Below are 10919 nucleotides of genomic sequence, written 5' to 3'. Positions count from 1 at the left end.
AGACTGACAACCAGACAAACAACCAGACTGACAACCAGAAAAACAACCAGACTGACAACCAGACTAACAACCAGACTGAAAACCAGACAAACAACCATACTAACAAGACATACAACCAGACAGATAACCAGACTGACAACCAGACAAACAACCACACTGACAACCAGAAAAACAACCAGACTGACAACCAGACAAAAAAACAGTCTGACAACCAGACTGACAACCAGACTAACAACCAGACTGACAACCAGACTAACAACCAGACTGACAACCAGACAAACAACCAGACTAACAACAAGACATACAACCAGACAAACAGCCAGACAAACAACCAGACTGACAACCAGACTAACAACCAGACTGACAACCAGACAAACAACCAGACAGAAAACCAGACAAACAACCAGACTGACAACCAGACAAACAACCAGACTGACAACCAGTCAAACAACCAGACTGAAAACCAGACAAACAACCAGACTGACAACCAGACAAACAACCAGGCAAACAACCAGACTGACAACCAGACAAACAACCAGACTGACAACCAGGCAAACAACCAGACTGACAACCAGACAAACAACCAGACTGACAACCAGAACAACAACCAGACTGACAACCAGACAAACAACCAGGCAAACAACCAGACTGACAACCAGACAAACAACCAGACTGACAACCAGGCAAACAACCAGACTGACAACCAGAACAACAACCAGACTGACAACCAGGCAAAAAAACAGACTGACAACCAGACAAACAACCAGACTGACAACCAGACAAACAACCAGACTGACAACCAGACTAACAACCAGACTGACAACCAGACAAACAACCAGACTAACAAGACATACAACCAGACAGATAACCAGACTGACAACCAGACAAACAACCACACTGACAACCAGACTGACAACCAGACTGACAACCAGACAAAAAAACAGACTGACAACCAGACTGACAACCAGACAAACAACCAGACTGACAACCAGACTAACAACCAGACTGACAACCAGACAAACAACCAGACTAACAACAAGACATACAACCAGACAAACAGCCAGACAAACAACCAGACTGACAACCAGACTGAAAACCAGACTGACAACCAGACAAACAACCAGACTGAAAACCAGACAAACAACCAGACTGACAACCAGACAAACAACCAGGCAAACAACCAGACTGACAACCAGACAAACAACCAGACTGACAACCAGACAAACAACCAGACTGAAAACCAGACAAACAACCAGACTGACAACCAGACAAACAACCAGGCAAACAACCAGACTGACAACCAGACAAACAACCAGACTGACAACCAGGCAAACAACCAGACTGACAACCAGACTGACAACCAGACAAACAACCAGACTGACAACCAGAACAACAACCAGACTGACAACCAGACAAACAACCAGGCAAACAACCAGACTGACAACCAGACAAACAACCAGACTGACAACAAGACAAACAACCAGGCAAACAACCAGACTGACAACCAGACAAACAACCAGACTGACAACCAGGCAAACAACCAGACTGACAACCAGACTGACAACAAGAAAAAACCAAGCTGACAACCAGACAAACAACCAGAAAAACAACCAGACTGACAACCAGAACAACAACCAGACTGACAACCAGACAAACAACCAGGCAAACGACCAGACTGACAACCAGACAAACAACCAGACTGACAACCAGACTAACAATCAGACTGACAACCAGACTGACAACAAGAAAAAACCAAGCTGACAACCAGACAAACAACCAGAAAAACAACCAGACTGACAACCATACAAACAACCAGGCAAACAACCAGACTGAAAACCAGACAAACAACCAGACTGACAACCAGAACAACAACCAGACTGACAACCAGACAAACAACCAGACAAACAACCAGGCAAACAACCAGACTGACATCCAGACAAACAACCAGACTAACAACAAGACAGACAACCAGACAAACAACCAGACTGAAAACCAGACAAACAACAAGACTGACAACCAGACAAACAACCAGGCAAACAACCAGACTGACAACCAGACAAACAACCAGACTGACAACCAGGCAAACAAACAGACTGACAACCAGAACAACAACCAGACTCACAACCAGACAACCAGACTGACAACCAGACTGAAAACCAGATTTACAACCAGATGAAAAACCTGACTGACAACCAGACAAAACCAGACAAACAACTGGACTGAAAACCAGACTAACATTTAGACTGAAAACCAAACAAACAACCAGAATGACATCCAGACAAACAACCAGACTGACAACCAGACTAACAACCAGACTGACAACCAGACAAACAACCAGACTGACAACCAGACTAACAACAGACTGACAACCAGACTAACAACCAGAAAAAACCAGACTGACAACCAGACTGACAACCAGACAAAAAAACAGACTGACAACCAGACTGACAACCAGACAAACAACCAGACTGACAACCAGACAAACAACCAGACTGACAACCAGACTAACAACCAGACTGAAAACCAGACAAACAACCAGACTAACAACAAGACATACAACCAGACAGACAACCAGACAAACAACCAGACTGACAACCAGACAAACAACCAGGCAAACAACCAGACTGACAACCAGACAAACAACCAGACTGACAACCAGACAAACAACCAGGCAAACAACCAGACTGACAACCAGACAAACAACCAGACTGACAACCAGACAAACAACCAGGCAAACAACCAGACTGACAACCATACAAACAACCAGACTGACAACCAGGCAAACAACCAGACTGACAACCAGACTGACAACAAGAAAAAACCAAGCTGACAACCAGACAAAAAAACAGACAAACAACCAGACTGACAACCAGAACAACAACCAGACTGACAACCAGAACAACAACCAGACTGAAAACCAGACAAACAACCAGGCAAACAACTAGACTGACAACCAGACAAACAACCAGACTGACAACCAGAAAAACAACCAGGCAACCAACCAGACTGACAACCAGACAAACAACCAGACTGACAACCAGAACAACAACCAGACTGACAACCAGACAAACAACCAGACTAACAACCAGGCAAACAAACAGACTGACATCCAGACAAACAACCAGACTAACAACAAGACATACAACCAGACTGACAACCATACAAACAACCAGACTGACAACCAGACAAACAACCAGGCAAACAACCAGACTGACAACCAGGCAAACAAACAGACTAACAACCAGAACAACAACCAGACTCACAACCAGACAACCAGACTGACAACCAGACTAACAACCAGAAAAAACCAGACTGACAACCAGACAAACAACAAGACTGACAACCAGACTGACAACCAGAAAAAACCAGACTGACAACCAGACAAACAACAAGACTGACGAGACTGACAACCAGACTGACAACCAGACTAACAACCAGACTGAAAACCAGACAAACAACCACACAGACAACCCACTGACAACCAGACAAACAACCACACTGACAACCAGACAAACAACCAGACAAAAAAACAGACTGACAACCAGACTGACAACCAGACAAACAACCAGACTGACAACCAGACTAACAACCAGACTGAAAACCAGACAAACAACCAGACTAACAACAAGACATACAACCAGACTTGAAAACCAGACTGAAAACCAGACAAACAACAAGACTGACAACCAGACAAACACCCAGGCAAACAACCAGACTGACAACCAGACAAACAACCAGACTGACAACCAGGCAAACAACGAGACTAACAACAAGACATACAACCAGACTGACAACCAGACGAAAAACCAGACAAACAACAAGACTGACAACCAGACAAACAACCAGACAAACAACCAGACTGACAACCAGAACAACAACCAGACTGACAACCAGGCAAACAACCAGACTGACAACCAGAACAACAGCCAGACTCACAACCAGATAACCAGACTGACAACCAGACTGAAAACCAGATTGACAACCAGACGAAAAACCTGACTGACAACCAGACAAAACCAGACAAACAACTAGACTGAAAACCAGACTAACATCTGGACTGAAAACCAAACAAACAACCAGAATGACATCCAGACAAACAACCAGACTGACAACCAGACTAACAACCAGACTGACAACCAGACAAACAACCAGACTGACAACCAGACTAACAACCAGACAAACAACCAGACTAACAACAAGACATACAACCAGAATAACAGCCAGACAAACAACCAGACATACAACCAGACTAACAACCAGAAAAAACCAGACTGACAACCAGACAAACAACCAGACTGACAACCAGACTAACAACCAGACTGACAACCAGACAAACAGCCAGACTGACAACCAGACTAACAACCAGAAAAAACCAGACTGACAACCAGACAAACAACAAGACTGACGAGACTGACAACCAGACAAACACCCAGGCAAACAACCAGACTGACAACCAGACAAACAACCAGACTGACAACCAGGCAAACAACCAGACTAACAACAAGACATACAACCAGACTGACAACCAGACTGAAAACCAGACAAACAACAAGACTGACAACCAGACAAACAACCAGACAAACAACCACACTGACAACCAGAACAACAACCAGACTGACAACCAGGCAAACAACCAGACTGACAACCAGAACAACAACCAGACTCACAACCAGATAACCAGACTGACAACCAGACTGAAAACCAGATTGACAACCAGACGAAAAACCTGACTGACAACCAGACAAAACCAGACAAACAACTAGACTGAAAACCAGACTAACATCTGGACTGAAAACCAAACAAACAACCAGAATGAATTCCAGACTAACAACCAGACTGACAACCAGACTAACAACCAGACTGACAACCAGACAAACAACCAGACTGACAACCAGACTAACAACCAGAAAAAACCAGACTGACAACCAGACAAACAACCAGACTGACAACCAGACTAACAACCAGACTGACAACCAGGCAAAATACCAGACTGACAACCAGAACAACAACCAGACTCACAACCAGACAACCAGACTGACAACCAGACTGAAAACCAGATTGACAACCAGACAAAACCAGACAAACAACTAGACTGAAAACCAGACTAACATTTAGACTGAAAACCAAACAAACAACCAGAATGACATCCAGACAAACAACCAGACTGACAACCAGACTAACAACCAGACTGACAACCAGACAAACAACCAGACTGACAACCAGACTAACAACCAGAAAAAACCAGACTGACAACCAGACAAACCGCCAGACTGACAACCAGACTAACAACCAGACTGACAACCAGACAAACAACCAGACTGACAACCAGACTAACAACCAGAAAAAACCAGACCGACAACCAGACAAACAACCAGACTGACAAACAGACAAACAACCAGACTGACAACCAGACTAACAACCAGAAAAAACCAGGCTGACAACCAGACAAACAAACAGACTTTACAACCAGACTGAAAATCAGACTGACAACCAGACAGACAACCAGACTAACAACCAGACTAACAACCAGACTGAAAACCAGACAAAATCCGACTAACAACCAGACAAACAACCAGACTGAAAACCAGACAAACAACAAGACTGACAACCAGAACAACAACCAGACTGACAACCAGAACAACAACCAGACTGACAACCAGACAAACAACCAGACAAACAACCAGACTGACAACCAAAACAACAACCAGACTGACAACCAGGCAAACAACCAGACTGACAACCAGAACAACAACCAGACTCACAACCAGACAAACAACCAGACTGACAACCAGAACAACAACCAGACTCACAACCAGACAAACAACCAGATTGACAACCGGACGAAATACCTGACTGACAACCAGACAAAACCAGACAACCAACTAGACTGACAACCAGAACAACAACCAGACTGACAACCAGAACAACAAAGGGACTGACAACCAGACAAACAAACAGACTGACAACCAGACGGACAACCAGACTGACAACCAGACAAACAACCAGACTGACAATCAGACTGAAAACCAGAAAAACAACCAGACAGACAACCAGACTAACAACCAGACTGGCAACAAGACAAACAACCAGACTAACAACCAGACTGACAACCAGACGAACACCCAGACTGACAACAAGACAAAACAACCAGACTGACAACTAGACAAACAACCAGACTGACAACCAGACTGAAAATCAGACTGACAACCAGACAAACAACCAGACTAACAATCAGACTGAAAACCAGAAAAACAACCAGACTAACAACCAGGCAAAATACCAGACTGACAACCAGAACAACAACCAGACTCACAACCAGACAACCAGACTGACAACCAGACTGAAAACCAGATTGACAACCAGACAAAACCAGACAAACAACTAGACTGAAAACCAGACTAACATTTAGACTGAAAACCAAACAAACAACCAGAATGACATCCAACAAACAACCAGACTGACAACCAGACTAACAACCAGACTGACAACCAGACAAACAACCAGACTGACAACCAGACTAACAACCAGAAAAAACCAGACTGACAACCAGACAAACAGCCAGACTGACAACCAGACTAACAACCAGACTGACAACCAGACAAACAACCAGACTGACAACCAGACTAACAACCAGAAAAAACCAGACTGACAACCAGACAAACAACCAGACTGACAACCAGACTAACAACCAGAAAAAACCAGGCTGACAACCAGACAAACAAACAGACTTTACAACCAGACTGAAAATCAGACTGACAACCAGACAAACAACCAGACTAACAACCAGACTAACAACCAGACTGACAACCAGACAAAATCCGACTAACAACCAGACAAACAACCAGACTGAAAACCAGACAAACAACAAGACTGACAACCAGAACAACAACCAGACTGACAACCAGAACAACAACCAGACTGACAACCAGACAAACAACCAGGCAAACAACCAGACTGACAACCAGAACAACAACCAGACTGGCAACAAGACAAACAACCAGACTAACAACCAGACTGACAACCAGACGAACACCCAGACTGACAACAAGACAAAACAACCAGACTGAAAACTAGACAAACAACCAGACTGACAACCAGACTGAAAATCAGACTGACAACCAGACAAACAACCAGACTAACAACCAGACAAACAACCAGACTGACAATCAGACTGAAAACCAGAAAAACAACCAGACTAACAACCGGACTGACAACCAGACAAAATCCGACTAACAACCAGACAAAAAACCAGATTGACAACCAGACTAACATTTAGACTGAAAACCAGACAAACAACCAGACTGACATCCAGAAAAACAACCAGACTGACAACCAGACTGACAACCAGACTGACAACCAGACAAACAACCAGACTGACAACCAGACTGAAAACCAGATTGACAACCGGACGAACAACAAGACTGACAACCAGACAAAACCAGACAACCAACTAGACTGAAAACCCAACTGACAACCAGACAAACAAACAGACTGACAACCAGACTAACAACCAGACTGACAACCAGACAAAACCAGACTGAAAACCAGACAAACATCCAGACTGACAACCAGACAAACAACCAGACTGACAACCAGACTAACAACCAGAAAAAACCAGACTGACAACCAGAAAAACAGCCAGACTGACAACCAGACTAACAACCAGACTGACAACCAGACAAACAACCAGACTGACAACCAGACTAACAACCAGAAAAAACCAGACTGACAACCAGACTAACAACCAGACTGACAACCAGACTAACAACCAGACTGAAAACCAGACAAACAACCAGACTGAAAACCAGACAAACAACCAGACAGACAACCAGACAAACAACCAGACTGACAACAAGACGAACAACCAGACTAACAACCAGACTAACAACCAGACTGACAACCAGACGAACACCCAGACTGACAACAAGACAAAACAACCAGACTGAAAACTAGACAAAAAAATCAGACTGACAACCAGACAAACAACCAGACTAACAACCAGATAAACAACCAGACTGACAATCAGACTGAAAACCAGAAAAACAACCAGACTAACAACCAGACTGACAACCAGACAAAATCCGACTAACAACCAGACAAACAACCAGACTGAAAACCAGACAAACAACCAGACTGACAACGAGACAAACAACCAGGCAAACAACCAGACTGACAACCAGACTAACAACCATACTGACAACAAGACAAACAACCAGACTAACAACCAGACAGACAACCAGACGAACACCCAGACTGACAACAAGACAAAACAACCAGACTGAAAACTAGACAAAAAAACCAGACTGACAACCAGACTGAAAATCAGACTGACAACCAGACAAACAACCAGACTGACAATCAGACTGAAAACCAGAAAAACAACCACACTAACAACCAGACTGACAACCAGAACAACAACCAGACTGACAACCAGGCAAACAACCAGACTGACAACCAGAACAACAACCAGACTCACAACCAGACAAATAACCAGACTGACAACCAGACTGAAAACCAGATTGACAACCGGACGAAAAACCTGACTGACAACCAGACAAAACCAGACAACCAACTAGACTGAAAACCCGACTGACAACCAGACAAACAAACAGACTGACAACCAGACGGACAACCAGACTGACAACCAGACAAAACCAGACTGACAACCAGACGAACAACCAGACTGACAACCAGACAAACAACCAGACTGACAATCAGACTGAAAACCAGACAAACAACCAGACAGACAACCAGACTGACAACAAGACAAACAACCAGACTAACAACCAGACTGACAACCAGACTGACAACCAGAACAACAACCAGACTGACAACAAGACAAAACAAACAGACTGAAAACTAGACAAACAACCAGACTGACAACCAGACTGAAAATCAGACTGACAACCAGACAAACAACCAGACTGACAACCAGACAAAATCCGACTAACAACCAGACAAACAACCAGACTGACAACCAGACTAACATTTAGACTGAAAACCAGACAAACAACCAGACTGACATCCAGACAAACAACCAGACTGACAACCAGACTAACAACCAGACTGACAACCAGACTAACAACCAGACTGAAAACCAGACAAACAACCAGACTAACAACTAGACTAACAACAAGACATACAACCAGACAGACAACCAGGCTAACAACCAGACTGACAACCAGACGAACACCCAGACTGACAACAAGACAAAACAACCAGACTGAAAACTAGACAAAAAAACCAGACTGACAACCAGACTGAAAATCAGACTGACAACCAGACAAACAACCAGACTGACAACGAGACAAACAACCAGGCAAACAACCAGACTGACAACCAGACTAACAACCAGACTGACAACAAGACAAACAACCAGACTAACAACCAGACTGACAACCAGACGAACACCCAGACTGACAACAAGACAAAACAACCAGACTGAAAACTAGACAAAAAAACCAGACTGACAACCAGACGTAAAATCAGACTGACAACCAGACAAACAACCAGACTGACAATCAGACTGAAAACCAGAAAAACAACCAGACTAACAACCAGACTGACAACCAGACGGACAACCAGACTGACAACCAGACAAAACCAGACTGACAATCAGACTGAAAACCAGACAAACAACCAGAAAGACAACCAGACTAACAACCAGACTGACAACAAGACAAACAACCAGACTAACAACCAGACTGACAACCAGACGAACACCCAGACTGACAACAAGACAAAACAACCAGACTGAAAACTAGACCAAAAAAACCAGACTGACAACCAGACGTAAAATCAGACTGACAACCAGACAAACAACCAGACTAACAACCAGACAAACAACCAGACTGACAATCAGACTGAAAACCAGAAAAACAACCAGACTAACAACCAGACTGACAACCAGACAAAATCCGACTAACAACCAGACAAACAACCAGACTGAAAACCAGACAAACAACAAGACTGACAACCAGACAAACAACCAGGCAAACAACCAGACTGACAACCAGACAAACAACCAGACTGACAACCAGGAAAACAACCAGACTGACAACCAGAACAACAACCAGACTGACAACCAGGCAAAAAGCCAGACTGACAACCAGAACAACAACCAGACTCATAACCAGACTAACAACCAGACTGACAACCAGACATAATCCGACTAACAACCAGACAAACAACTAGACTGAAAACCAGACTAACATTTAGACTGAAAACCAAACAAACAACCAGAATGACATCCAGACAAACAACCAGACTGACAACCAGACTAACAACCAGACTGACAACCAGACAAACAACCAGACTGACAACCAGACTAACAACAAGAAAAAACCAGGCTGAAAACCAGACAAACAAACAGACTTTACAACCAGACTGAAAATCAGACTGACAACCAGAACAACAACCAGACTCACAACCAGACAAATAACCAGACTGACAACCAGACTGAAAACCAGATTGACAACCGGACGAAAAACCTGACTGACAACCAGACAAAACCAGACAACCAACTAGACTGAAAACCCGACTGACAACCAGACAAACAAACAGACTGACAACCAGACGGACAACCAGACTGACAACCAGACAAAACCAGACTGACAACCAGACGAACAACCAGACTGACAACCAGACAAACAACCAGACTGACAATCAGACTGAAAACCAGACAAACAACCAGACAGACAACCAGACTGACAACAAGACAAACAACCAGACTAACAACCAGACTGACAACCAGACTGACAACCAGAACAACAACCAGACTGACAACAAGACAAAACAAACAGACTGAAAACTAGACAAACAACCAGACTGACAACCAGACTGAAAATCAGACTGACAACCAGACAAACAACCAGACTGACAACCAGACAAAATCCGACTAACAACCAGACAAACAACCA

This window comes from Telmatherina bonti (genome assembly GCF_933228915.1).
Source record: "Telmatherina bonti genome assembly, chromosome: 10".
Classification (NCBI taxonomy): Eukaryota; Metazoa; Chordata; class Actinopteri; order Atheriniformes; family Telmatherinidae; genus Telmatherina; species Telmatherina bonti.
The sequence above is the reverse complement of the archived record's forward strand: the minus strand, read 5'-3'. Positions refer to the sequence as shown.